This window comes from Ananas comosus, linkage group 3 (genome assembly GCF_001540865.1).
Source record: "Ananas comosus cultivar F153 linkage group 3, ASM154086v1, whole genome shotgun sequence".
NCBI lineage: Eukaryota > Viridiplantae > Streptophyta > Magnoliopsida > Poales > Bromeliaceae > Ananas > Ananas comosus.
This window is the reverse complement of record NC_033623.1, coordinates 5,897,753-5,912,133: the sequence shown is the minus strand read 5'-3', so window position 1 is coordinate 5,912,133 and position 14,381 is coordinate 5,897,753. Positions and strand designations below refer to the sequence as shown.

General features: G+C 36.7%; 1 long non-coding RNA gene across 1 annotated transcript; it reads left to right on the top strand.

The window, feature by feature from the left end:
- On the top strand, nucleotides 1,902-11,926 carry LOC109707914. Its single transcript, XR_002215583.1, has 2 exons — nucleotides 1,902-2,523; nucleotides 11,686-11,926. It is a non-coding gene; the product is annotated as an uncharacterized LOC109707914 (long non-coding RNA).

Sequence of the window (14,381 nt, the reverse complement as noted above, 5' to 3'; positions counted from 1 at the left end):
CGCATCTCTTTGCTTGCGGAGCACGCAACAACTTCAATCACTTTCTCACTTTCTCACACTTTCTCCACACTTCTCCCTCTTTTCTCCACGACCCAGACCACTAGCCGTGGCCCTCTTGGTCCCGGCGCCGGCTAGGGCGGCGGAGGAGGAGGAGGACGACAACACAGACGAGTTCAGCAATGAGAGCGGCGACGACGCGACCCGCGGCCACCAGTCCGCAACCGCGAGCGCCGAATTTTTGGGCGAATCGTTCGCGAATCGCGAATAATTCGCGAATAATTATTTTTGATGAAAATAATGCGTATTTTTTTGAATTTTTCAAAAAATACGAAAACGGCCGTTTAATTTGTATCTTCAAAAATTTGTAAATAATTCACGAATTAACTAACTAGGACAACGACGACGTGGTGGCATCTACCAGCTTGTGCAACAGGTGGATCTTAAGACGTTATGGGTGTACGTGGACCACACCACACTAGTAGAGCGAGGGACAACGATGATGCGCGCCAAGCGCGAGAGGATGGACAAGGGGAAGGAAAGGAAGCGCGCACGAGAGTACTTGGGGTGGCCAGTCCAGCCAAGTGGCCACCCAAGCAACATAGGTCCCAATTGGGGGTGTGGAATGCTTCTGCCGCATCTCAGGAGTAGGGTACACATGCTTGTGTCATCTACTGCAAGGTTCATAATGCAACGGAGTGCCCACAATGCCACAACCATTGCTTTAGATGTGGACAGCCTGGACACCTTCGTGCAAACTGCCCCCTACAGTCCAACACAATATCCTCGGTGGCATCTACTCCAGCTACCCCGCATCAGAACTGGGGTAATGCGGCATCCTCAACATCTGGGCGTCCCTCGGCATCCAGCTAGGAGGAATGGTCATGCCAGGCCACCGGCAGAAACATCTATACCATGACACGCTAGGAGGGTGACCAATCGGCCGACATTGTCACAGGTATAACCTCCATTTATGGCATTCAAGCTAGAACACTTTTCGATACTGGTGCATCTCTCTTTTTCATTACACATTCTTTTGTATGAGATCATGGTATTGTGATGAGACTGTTGGGCACCATTCTTCGGGTATAGGTATCTACAGATACTTTATTGGTAAAGTACTTTCAGTCGTGCCTAGTAATTGGACGAGCGCATGTTTCTAGTAGATTTGGCACTAATGCAACTCAAGGAGTTCGATGTAGTGCTTCGAATGGACTATCTCACTAAGCACCATGCCATTACTGACTGGGAATAGCGGATAGTGATCTTCAGCACACCGGGTGAGGCATGCTACGGCTATACTGCATTTAACAGCACCTTCTTCGCCATGACTATTTCTACTTCCAGGGCTAGGCAGATGATGATAGACAAGTGCGTAACTTACTTGACTTCGGTAGACTACGCCCACTGCATGATATCAGCATTAGTAGAGATTTCGGTGGCTCAGGAGTTTCCCAACGTCTTTTCTGATGAGCTATCCGGGATGCCTTCGGATCGGGAGATCAAGCTCATCGTGGATTTGGTCCCCAGCACGACACCAATGTCCAAGACACCCTACCCGCATGACGTTCGCTAACCTCAAGAAGCTCAAGGCTCAGTTGTAGTACACCGGATTTTCAATATAAAAGCAAGTGTAAATAAAAATAGTGTGAAATACTATTTTTATTAGATTTTAAAAAGTAAAAGATAATTTAGAAATAATTTATGGTGAAATTGAAACGAACATAAGATATTTAGAATTTTCTGTAAGAAACGAAACTTATCTTTCAGCTGAAAATTCGCAGTGTTAAAATATTATGAAAAATTATCTTTTACTCAAAACTATTTTTCTGAGACCAAATTTAAAAGTAAAAGATAATTTAGAAATAATTTATGGTGAAATTGAAACGAACATAAGATATTTAGAATTTTCTGTAAGAAACGAAACTTATCTTTCAGCTGAAAATTCGCAGTGTTAAAATATTATGAAAAATTAAAAATTTGTCAAAACTATTTTTCTGAGACCAAATTTAAAAGTTCCATGTTATTCAGATACACAAACAGTGAAAGCTGAGCCTACCAGCAATCTATTAAGGATTTTAGTAAGTAGACCTTTTGGTAAACTAAAATAATTCAACATTAAAAAGTTAACATAAATTACTTTTGATTGACTTTAATCGAGCCTGACAGTCAAATTTGAGCATAAATGGATATTCAGAAAGGCTTCAATTAGGTGTATCAGATCAAAACTGAACTGAAACTGTAATTTTTAATAGGTACAAGAGTTTCTTGCGATTTGACCGAACCAATCCATTTTTTCTTGCACCAGCCGAACAACCTCGCATCGTCTCACTCTTTTCCACACAAGAGAAAAGTTTCTTTCCTCTCAAACCCTTCTTTTCCCTCACTTTCTAACATTACTCTCTCCCTCTTTCTTGTAATCTCTCTATCAAAGAGGAGAAATTGGAGGAGATTAAGCTTCGAAGATGTTTTGAAGAAGAAGACCAAGCTCTGGTGCAAGTGAAGCTTGAGGAGCTTGCAACTAAGGTGTGTTCTTTGTGGATTTTAACTTAGGTTTGTTGTTAAATTCTTTGAAATTAGAGTTTCAAGAGATCCTATATGATTCTAAACTAGTTTAATCAAATGATTCACCATGAATTTGCGGTGTTCTTGAGGATCTAGAAACCTAGGGTTGAAATTGAGATTTTTGTCCCTATGAAGTTTTGAGCCAAATTGACACTCTAATACTCTAATTAAAGGTTAAAAGAACATGCCCAACAATTTTAATTTGGAAGTGTAGCGGCATTAGTAATCAATTGGAGGAAACGAGCCGATTCATGAAGATTCGGGTTTGTTAGGCTTTAAGCATGGCGAATTGTCGTTGGGAGCCCAATTGTAAGTGTCGAAGAGTAATTAGGAGCATAATGAGGTGAGTTGTGCTTCACTAAAGTGATTTGATCAGTTTTCATGTCTAAGGTGTAATTTACTTTAAGTTGATGCATGACAAATAAATAACATAATAGGTAGTTTAGATAAATTCCTACCATAGAACAAGTATATATCTAGATGTGGTTAACTAGGGTTATGACATTTTCTAAGGGTGATAAAGAATTGGTAAATGGTAGTTTAACTTGCAAACAAACATGCATGAGATATATGCTAAGTAGAATAATTAATTACCACTAGACAAGAATAATTGGCATGTGAAAACATATAGATATGTATTTATGTATGCTTAGACATGGACAATGAGAGAGATTGACATTCTCTAGGGATATTAAAAAACTCAACATGTGATCAAATAAGGACTAAATGTCAAACAAATCATGAATCCTAGGTATGAATCCTAAATATGGACAATTAGAATAGGAAAGAATATCTAAAATACGGAATTCCAACCAATGACCTAGAGGTCGAATGCATTGTCATATATGTCATACCCAATTTCTCAACTTGTTTACAAGCACATTACTCTTAATGTTCCAACATATCTTAAACATGCAACATGTCATATCTCAACTATATGAAGCGTTACATATGTATAGCAACTCAACCATAACATGCATGAAGGCAATTTATTTTGCTTTAAGCAAATGAATTGCACATTGTAGAACCCAACGCATGTATCTTTACATGCATGCATTTTACCATAGCCTCTGATATAAGAATGAAACTCATCATACGTGGGGTAGCCAAAACCATATGTTCAAAAATTCAAAGTTATCATGAATTGCATGCTAAAGCATCAATTAAGTCCTATAAGCATAATAGGAGATATAAAGAGAGTTCACCAATTTCAGTGAGGTCAAATCCACCGGAAAGCTGTAGAAAGTCCGATCGTTTCTCAAATGAAGTTGTCCCCCTAGACTTCTTGTACACTAAGAAAAAATTCTAAGGGATTACAAGCTTCAAAAAAGCTCATCATAAAATTCATCAAAAATTAAGAAGAAAATAGGTAAAAAATATCTTAGATCAAGAAAAACTTGTCCAATCTCCAAATTAAAGCAATGGGACTTCAATTCCAACCTATAAGTGTGTTCTATACTCATCAATTTCAATTCAAAACTCATAATCGAAAAGCACCAAAATAAACCTTAGTTTTTTCAAACAAGGTTTTCTATCAAAATCTTCATGAATCTCCTAAATAGAAGATGAAGGAAAGTTACTAACTACAAAGCTCCAATCCCACCTTAGAAAAGCTAGGGTTGAAGCTTGGGCCTCAAACCACTCTCTTCTTTAAGGTCGAGCACCACTCCAAATCTTAGGTGCATGCAACTATAGAGGAGATGAAGAGAAAAAGAAGAATATAAGGATTAGAGGAATCTAGGAAGAGATGAAATCCAAAAGAAAGGAAAGAAAACTCATCTTTATCTTTCTCTTTTACTCTCCAAATGAGAGGAATAGAGGGAGGTGAAGTGGGCTTAAAACCCACTTGCACAATATCCACATTGGCCCTTCTAAAAGAGAGAAATAGTATCTCCTATGAAGCAGTCCCAGACTATGCAGGGTCCAGACCCTGCAGTAAGGTCCGGACGGGACCACGTAAGTCCAAACCTGTGTTTTGTGTAGAATGGGTCCAAATTCTCCCCTCAGGGTTCGAACCGTAGCTAGAAATCTAAATTTCATGCACACGGTCTGGATCCTCTCCCAAGGTTTAGACTTTGATACTTTGATATAGTATAGAGAGTATCAAGGTCCAGATCCAAAAGCCAAGTTTCGGACCCCAAGGCTAGAAAAGCTCAGGTATGGTTTATCTCGAAAATTTTGTTTTTGCACTAATTCGCTCAAAAACGTTCTAATACCTTTTCTACCTTACCAAAGTCTCTCCAACGATACCGAGTGTTGGTTCTCCTACTAGAACCTTACAATTTGCTGAAGTTCAGTCTACTACACTTAATACTTTTAAAAAATCTAGTAGCTTAATTATATATATATATATAGAACTTGGCTGGAATACTATCAATAGCACCAAGCTATTGGTGCTATTAGTTTTTTAGCCCTTGGATTGAGAAATGTGTGGTTAGGATGATGTAGACCCCCTAGGGTTGCGTGGGTGGTTGATTGGATAGTATAATCTAAAGAATAAAAATAATTAAAGGGTTAAATCTAACGGTGAAAAACTCGATAGTACCAAACCCTTGGTGCTATCGATAGTATCCCAGCCGGACTCTCTCTCTCTATATATATATATAGAGAGAGAGAGAGAGTTGAGCTAGGATACTTTTAGAAGCACCACCCACTTGGTGCTTCTAAGTTTCTAACCCTTGTTCCAACTCTACTACCACCATCCACCACCATCTACCACACCCTACCACCATCATCTCAACCTCAAACTCTCACCATCCAGACTTAAAAACTCTAAGCACACCCCACTTTGGTACTTCTAAAGTATTCTAGCTCCACTCTATATAATATATAATATATATATATATATAATATATATAGAGTCGATCTATACTTCGATGTACCAAGCCCTTGATACTATTGATTTTCTCTACCGTTAGATTTACCGTGCTTTGATATTCCCTACTCGTTAATTAACTATGAAACAACCACCACTCAACCTAGGACCACATTATCCTAAACCGCACATATATATCTTCCAACGCCGAAAGTCAATATAACAAGGCTTGGACATTGATAGTATAGTAGCATAATTCTATATATAGTAATATAATATATATATTATAATAAGATATATATATATAGTTGGGGCTACTATCACTCTTATAATATAGGACCCCTTGTCACTCATAATTTAACTGTTGATTGATGGATGCGTGATTGGAATGACTGTAGGTCGCTCAAGTCTAAAATGATAGTGGTCTTAGGGTTGAGTGGTATTGGTTTAATAGTATGATCTAAGGGGTGCAAATGATCAGACTGACATAACTAAGAGCAAAACTATTAATAAAGAGATCAATACTTATAAAGAATAACGAACATATATATATTTATGTAATATTACTATATATATATATATATAATATTATAATAATATCTCGGCTATGTGCTTATCAAAGCACCAAGCACTTTTTGCATTGTAAATTTTTACCGTTAATCTACGTTTTGATCATTTAATATCCGTTAGATTAGACTATCAACTAACCACCTCACTCACCCTAGAAGGACCCAATCATCATAACGCACACATTCTCTTAATCAGGGCCGAAAACTTACAAGCACCAATGATTTGTACTTTTAAAAGCAATAGTAGCTCAATCTATATATATATATTAAATATATATATATATATATCTATATATACAGAGTTCCGCTATGGCTTGTAAAAGTACCAAGCACATTGGTGGCTTGTAAATTTTTTCATTGATCTGCTTTTATCATTTTTACCCGTTAGAATATACCTATTCAACGCAACCACGCACTCCAACCCTAGCGTGCCCACATCATCCATACCGCAATCTTAATCCAAGTGCCGAAAACTTACAAGCACCAATATGTTACTTTTAAAATATAGGAGCTCATTATAGATATATAATATAATTTATATATATATAAAAGTATAATCAAATGCATTAATAGTCTAAACAGGCCCCTTGTCACTCATTTACTTCGATGTTGAACCTCTATAGACATCCGGCATCAATTGATATAGATTTTATATCACATTTACTCTAGATCAACCTCAAACTCTCACCATCCAGACTTAAAAACTCTAAGCACACCCCACTTTGGTACTTCTAAAGTATTCTAGCTCCACTCTATATAATATATAATATATATATATATATAATATATATAGAGTCGATCTATACTTCGATGTACCAAGCCCTTGATACTATTGATTTTCTCTACCGTTAGATTTACCGTGCTTTGATATTCCCTACTCGTTAATTAACTATGAAACAACCACCACTCAACCTAGGACCACATTATCCTAAACCGCACATATATATCTTCCAACGCCGAAAGTCAATATAACAAGGCTTGGACATTGATAGTATAGTAGCATAATTCTATATATAGTAATATAATATATATATTATAATAAGATATATATATATAGTTGGGGCTACTATCACTCTTATAATATAGGACCCCTTGTCACTCATAATTTAACTGTTGATTGATGGATGCGTGATTGGAATGACTGTAGGTCGCTCAAGTCTAAAATGATAGTGGTCTTAGGGTTGAGTGGTATTGGTTTAATAGTATGATCTAAGGGGTGCAAATGATCAGACTGACATAACTAAGAGCAAAACTATTAATAAAGAGATCAATACTTATAAAGAATAACGAACATATATATATTTATGTAATATTACTATATATATATATATATAATATTATAATAATATCTCGGCTATGTGCTTATCAAAGCACCAAGCACTTTTTGCATTGTAAATTTTTACCGTTAATCTACGTTTTGATCATTTAATATCCGTTAGATTAGACTATCAACTAACCACCTCACTCACCCTAGAAGGACCCAATCATCATAACGCACACATTCTCTTAATCAGGGCCGAAAACTTACAAGCACCAATGATTTGTACTTTTAAAAGCAATAGTAGCTCAATCTATATATATATATTAAATATATATATATATATATCTATATATACAGAGTTCCGCTATGGCTTGCTAAAAGTACCAAGCACATTGGTGGCTGTAAATTTTTTACATTGATCTCGCTTTATCATTTTTAACCCCGTGTAGAATATACTACTTGCAACCAACCACGCACTCCAACCCTAGGGTGCCCCATCATGCCACTACCGCACATCCTTTAAATCCAAGTGCCGAAAACTTACAAGCTACCAATGACTTGTACTTTTAAAATATAGAGCTCAATGATATATAATATATTTATATATATATAAATAGTATAATCAAATGCATTAATTAGTCAAACAGGCCCCTTGTCACTTCATTGTATCTTCGATGTTGAAGCCTCCTAATATGACATGCGGCATCATTGATATATCGATTTTATATCACATTTATCTAGGAATAATTTCAAATCTTTCAATATCCAAATTAACCTAATGATCAAAGGGTTTCAAAATTTACAATTTTAATAGTCAATATGAGGCATTTTCTGGTTCAAATAGCATAAAAATATCCCAGTCAATTGAATTTTGGTTAGAAAATTTTAAACTATGTAAAAACAAGATCTATACTCTTGATTTTGATTACAAAATTCTTATCATAACTTTTTAAAGAATATTCATTTTTTGTCGTTCATTCTTGTGTTCACTTGATGGACAAGAGAACAATATCAGAAAAGCATTAAATTTGATTTCTACATGCTTCAAGTAGTATAGATCATGTTCAACAGTGTCGATCATCGATTTGAAGGCTTCATTATTGAAAATAAATATGTGGCAATGGAACACATTAGCTACTAATACATCCAGCTTAGGTCTCACTCTCTCTCTCTCTCTCTCTCTCTCTCTCTTTATATAGAGAAAGAGAGAGTAGGACTAGAATACTATTGGTAGTAAATGGCTCAATTTACTACCGTTTTATTTTCGATGATAGAGTTTTCAAACCAATGATCGACACCGTTGAATATGATCTAGACCTTTTAAACTATTTAGAAATTAAATTTTATACTTTTTTCGATATTGTTCCCTTGTTCATCAAGTGGACATAAATGATTGGCAGATAATGAATATCCTTCAAAATATTATGACACAATTTTTGCATTCAAGATCTAGTGTTTAAATCTAATGTTTAATAGTTTAACACTAATTTGGACTCCTCTATACCATTAAACAATCAAACGCACCTTGTCGGCCATTAGAATTACGAATTTCGTGACCCTTTGATCGTTTGATTAGCGATGTCAAAAAGCAATTTCAACAATGCCAGTTGTCGATTTGAAAACTCTATCATCGAAAATAAATTGGTAGTATATTGAACCGTTTACTATTGATATTATTCCAATCCTATATATATATATATATATATATAGAGAGAGAGAGAGAGAGAGAGTTGAACTAGAATACTATCGAGATAGCAAACGGGCTCCATTGCCACCCATTTGTTTTCGATGATGGAACCTCCAAATCGACGATCGGCATCGTTGAATATGATCTATACCACTTGAAGTGTTTAGAAATCAAATTTCATATATTTTCGATATTGTTCTCTTATCCATCGAGTGGACACAAAAATGAACGGCTGAAAATGAATATTCTTTAAAAAATGATGATAGGAGTCTTGTAATCAAGATCAAGAGTATAGATCTTGTTTTAAATAGTTTAAAGAATTTTCTAACAAAAATTCAATTGATTTGGATATCTTTACGCCGTTAAATAAGAAAACGTCTCATATCGACCATTAAAATTACAAATTTTGAAACCCTTTGATCATTAGGCAAATGATGTCAAAAAAATTTGAAATTTGATTTCTAAACACTTCAAGTGTAGCACACCGGACCTGTGCAAATTGCAAGGTTCGAGTGATTGGACGTGTTTCGAGCTTTTCCACACTTGGTGGAGAGTCGTAGGATGTTTTCCGACCTAAAAGGTTCGAAAACCGGATTTCTGGACGAGTCCTGAGAGTTTTTACTCTCGGGGACCGGTCCCTATTAGGAGAGACCGGTCCCCTCAGAACAGTGCCGCGGCAAGGTTTGAGACAACCGGTCCCTCGCTAGGAGAGACCAGTTCCCGAGCGCGTATTTTGCGTGGAGGGTCCGAGAGACCGGTCCTGTGCGGGGAGAGACCGGTTCCCGAACGTCGGAATTTCGGAGCAGGTCGAGAGACCGGTCCCATGTCGGGAAGACCGGTCCCTCAGTCCGAAAACTGCCCAGTCCGGGCTTTGTACATGGTGCAAAGTTGAGGGACTTAGTTGGATTTTGTTACACTAGAGGGCCTATGTGGCCACTTCTCCTTCTCTTCTCCCTCATTCCACCATCCCACTTGCTCCTAGAGAGAGAAGAAGAAGAAGGAGGAGAAGAAGAAGAAGAAAAGAGCTTGTTGGAGGCTTGGATCTTCACCCACACCCTCTCTTCTTCCTTTTGGTGGCTTGGATCTTGAATTTGGAGTTTGAGAGGAGGGAGATCTCCACACTTGGAGGACTTTGGATCTTGTTTGAGGCTTCTAAAAGGTTAGTAGCTCATTCTCTCTCTCTAAATTGGAGTTTTGTTACTTTGTGGTAGATGAAACCCTAGGATGGAATTTTAGGGTTGATTTTAGGGCTTTTTGATCTAGGGCTTTTGAGGCTCAATTACTTGATTTAGAATCTTCCTTTAGGTCGGATTGGAAGGGATCTAGCTCTCTTTTGGAGTTTAAGAGAGATTTTCTACTCCCTATGTGAGTTTTGCCCATTTGCTTGTGGTGGTTAATATTTGAGCCTAGAGTTGCTCGTAACGTTTGTTTATCTCTTCGCTCCTTACTTCTAGGGTGCTTAGAGACTGGTGGACAACTCCGTTCGGCAAAACGAAGGCTTCCGAGACGGTTTGGTGGGTTTGACCTAGCCTGGCATATGAGAAATTCTCATATCCCACGTTTTATACTTCATAGAGTAAAATTCATGCATTTCTATGATAAATGTATTTATTGTGAATTTTAGGATGCTTAACATGGCTATATTATGTGTAAGAAATTTCGGACCCCTATACAGTAGAGAGCTACCATGTGGGACTTGTACATGATTGGCATCCTATTGAGACTTGGAATCATAATTCCTATGGTGAAAATGAATATCACTTTCATGCATTTAAAGCTATTCCTACTCGAGACTTAAAGGATCTTAATAAGCCTTGAAGGGACTCGAAAACTTGTGCTACTTGTGAATAATTGAGCTAATGTCATAAAGAGGCATTGAGCTTGGGTTAAATAAGAACCTAGTACTAATGTCATGAATAGAGCATAGACTATGAAATGCGTTAACTTATAACAAGCTTAAGTGTTATAAAGAGGCACTAAGCATAGTGGGTGTTGGAACATCACTTTGAGACATTGAACCAGAGCTTCGAGGTGCTAGTGACTTGTACCATGTTAGAGACATGATGATTGGGTATTTGAGACATTGACTACTCTTGCTTGCCATTTGTGCTCATTCGCACATGCTTGTGAGGGTCGCTCCCTACAAGCCGGCACTCCAGAGTTGGCCTACGCGACTTATGTTCGCTCGTGCGGTATTGAGAAACCTACGCGGTCGGGAGGGATAGACTCATTCCTAGAGTAGGAATGCTGGAGCTACCACCGACACTTAGGTGGCACAAGCTGGACAACACTATATAGGTCCTAGAACATGTTGGAAACAATGACATTGAATCGGGAAATGACTATCACTACTAGATAGGCTTAATAGTTTGATTACCATGACATGCTCATAGCATAGTGTTGGGACTTGTGGTATATATGATAGTCTTATTTGTTGCATCATAGCATATTTTGCTGCCATGATAGAGCATACTTATCATACATTGATATATATATAGTGGATCATGATACCTACTTGCGCGTTATGTTGGGACATATTAGTCATGCCTGGACATACTTCATTTTGATAAAATAGATGTACAACACATTTGACATCATATTTATTTGCGACATAGTAGTTTAGCATTTTAATCATGCTTTCATAAATGCAATCCATTTATTATTATTGTTGCTTTTTGGACTTACCCTTTTCTTTTGGGGCCTAGTGGTGCATTGAGCTGAGGTCAGTAATTGCCCACTGGAAACTATAAATTATAGTTCTCACGCCCTCTTTTCCTTGATGTTATTTCAGAGCCTTCGGCACCGGCGGAGGCACGGGATCGCGGCAAGGGAGTCGCGTAGCTAGTTAGCTGGGAGCTACTTGTGAGCTTAAGTGGTTTACTCTTTCTGTTTGTTTTTGAGAGAGAGAAAGAGAGATTTTGAGTACCATGTATGGAGAGACCACCTACATACTCTTTATATTTAGTTTTTGTATTTGGGTTTCCCTTTGTACTACTTTATAACTTTATTAGTGGATTTCAGTTTTATACTTACCCCTCTGTGTAGAACTTAGTTATTTACCTTGCTCTGATATCGTTAGATACTTTTGTTTTCTTACTTTACTTCCGCTGTTATTGTAGACGCCTTATATGTGTAGACATATGGTGGTTCTGGATACGCCACCGGGAAGGCCTCTGCCGGTCCCAGGGCGTGACATCAAGTGGTATAGATCATGTTCAACGGTTCCGATCGTCGATTTGGAGGCTCCATCATCGAAAATAAATGGGTAGCAACGGAGCCCGTTTGCTATCGATAGTATTCTAGCTCAACTCTATATATATATATATATATATATATATATATATATATAGAGCTAGGCTCCTATGCTTTCGAAAGTACGAAGGCTTCCGTACTTGTAGGTTGTTTCCAATGATGGGACGTCCGATTCGGCAATCGGTTCCGTTAAACATGATCTATGCTATTAGAACTATTTAGAAACCAAATTTCATAATTTTTTGATTTCGTTTGCCTAGTGAACGAGTAGCCTCAAAATAAACGGCTGAAAATAAAAATCTCATAAAAAATAGTGATAAATGACTCAAATTTCAAATCGGAAGTATTGTTCTTGCTCTTGATGTTAAGTAGAATTTTCTATTAAAGTTTCATATAATTTGGATACTTCTACACCGTTGAACTTAAAAACGTATCACATCGGCCGTTAAAATAGTCATTTTTGAGACCCTGTGATCGCTTGGTAAATGATGTCGAAAAATTATAAAATTTGGTTTCTAGATAGTTCCAATAGCATAAATTATACCTAACGGAGCCAATCGTCGAATTGGATGTCCTATCAACGAAAACAACTTACAAGTACGGAGGCCTCCGTACTTTCGAAAGCACGGGAGACGTACTCATATATATATATATATATATATATATATAGAGAGAGAGAGAGAGAGCTGGGCTCCTATGCTTTCGAAAGTACGGGAGGCCCCGTGGTTGTAAGTTGTTTTCGATGATGGAACATCCGATTCGGCGATCGGTTCCGTTAAACTTGATCTACGCTATTGGAACTATCCAGAAACCAAATTTCATAATTTTTTGATTTCGTTTGTCTAGTGAATGAGTAGCCTCAAAATGAACGGCTGAAAATGAAAATCTCATAAAAAACAGTGATAAATGATTCAAATTTTAAATCAGAAGTATTGATCTTGCTACTGATGTTAAGTAGAATTTTCTATTAAATTTTCATGTAATTTGGATACTTCTACACCGTTGAACTTAAAAATGTGCCACATCGACCGTTAAATAGTCATTTTTTAGACCTTTTGATCGCTTAGTAAATAATGTCAAAAAAATCTAAAATTTGGTTTCTAGATAGTTCCAATAGGGTAGATCATACCTAACGGAGCCGATCGTCGAATCGAACGTCCTATCATCGAAAACAACTTACAAGCACGGGGCCTCCCATACTTTCGAAAGTACGGGAGACGGACTCTATATATATATATATATATATATATGTTTCACAATCAATAATATGCATTAAAACCTAAGACATATTCAGGTTTTCGAAAAAATTCACCAAGAAAAAGAACGAAAACTAGAAAAATAACTTATAGAACTAATCTACAACCATAGATGTATAATCAAAGAATGCTGTCATATCGTAACATCACAAGCATGATGATCAAAAGGCAAAAACAAATAAATCCAGCTCTAAAATCAGTTGTTAGACGAAAGCAAATGAAGGATATTTACAAACTGGATAGACAACACATCTAGAAATCAGATTGGGTTGCTTGTATGACAAACCTTCTTCAATTGTCCTTACGTTTGATGCTTCTGAATCTTCCACGAATCTCGTCTATTCCCCACAAGGGGCCTACCTGAGTCTTTCCTATATCTACGGGTCAAAATCTGAAAGGAATAAAGAAATTTGATCGAGGAAAGGGAGGAAAGTAGAGGAAATTCTCATATGGGTGGTTTGTTCGTTTTTCAAACGTGGAAAAAAAGAAAATAGGAAAAAATAGTTTTTCATGAAAAATCATTTTCTCAATTTTTCTATCTATCTAGTTCTAAAGAAAATAAGCTTCAATAGAAAACCTTTTTCCATATTTTATAGAAAACTAATGTTTTTGTTTTTCTTAAAAAAATGTAGAAAAACAAAATTGCTAGTTTTTTTGTGAAATATGAAAAAAAAATTCTAAAATTGTTTATTTTCCCTGAAATCAAACAGATGATATATTTTTTTAAAAAATAAGTTCTTCATAAAAAATATTTGAAAATTTTTGTTCACACTTTTCCGATAAACCAAACAGCCGCTTATTTGTCTATATTATTTTGATCGGGAAGAGAGAAATGTAATTTCTATCCCTCTTTCTCAAAATATCAATCCAAATTGGGGAAACTGACATATAACAAACGAAAGGATAAGTTTTTAATTTAAACCTATTTATATTCAATCTTACCCTATTCCCTGAAGAGGGATAAGTTTGAATTCGTTGA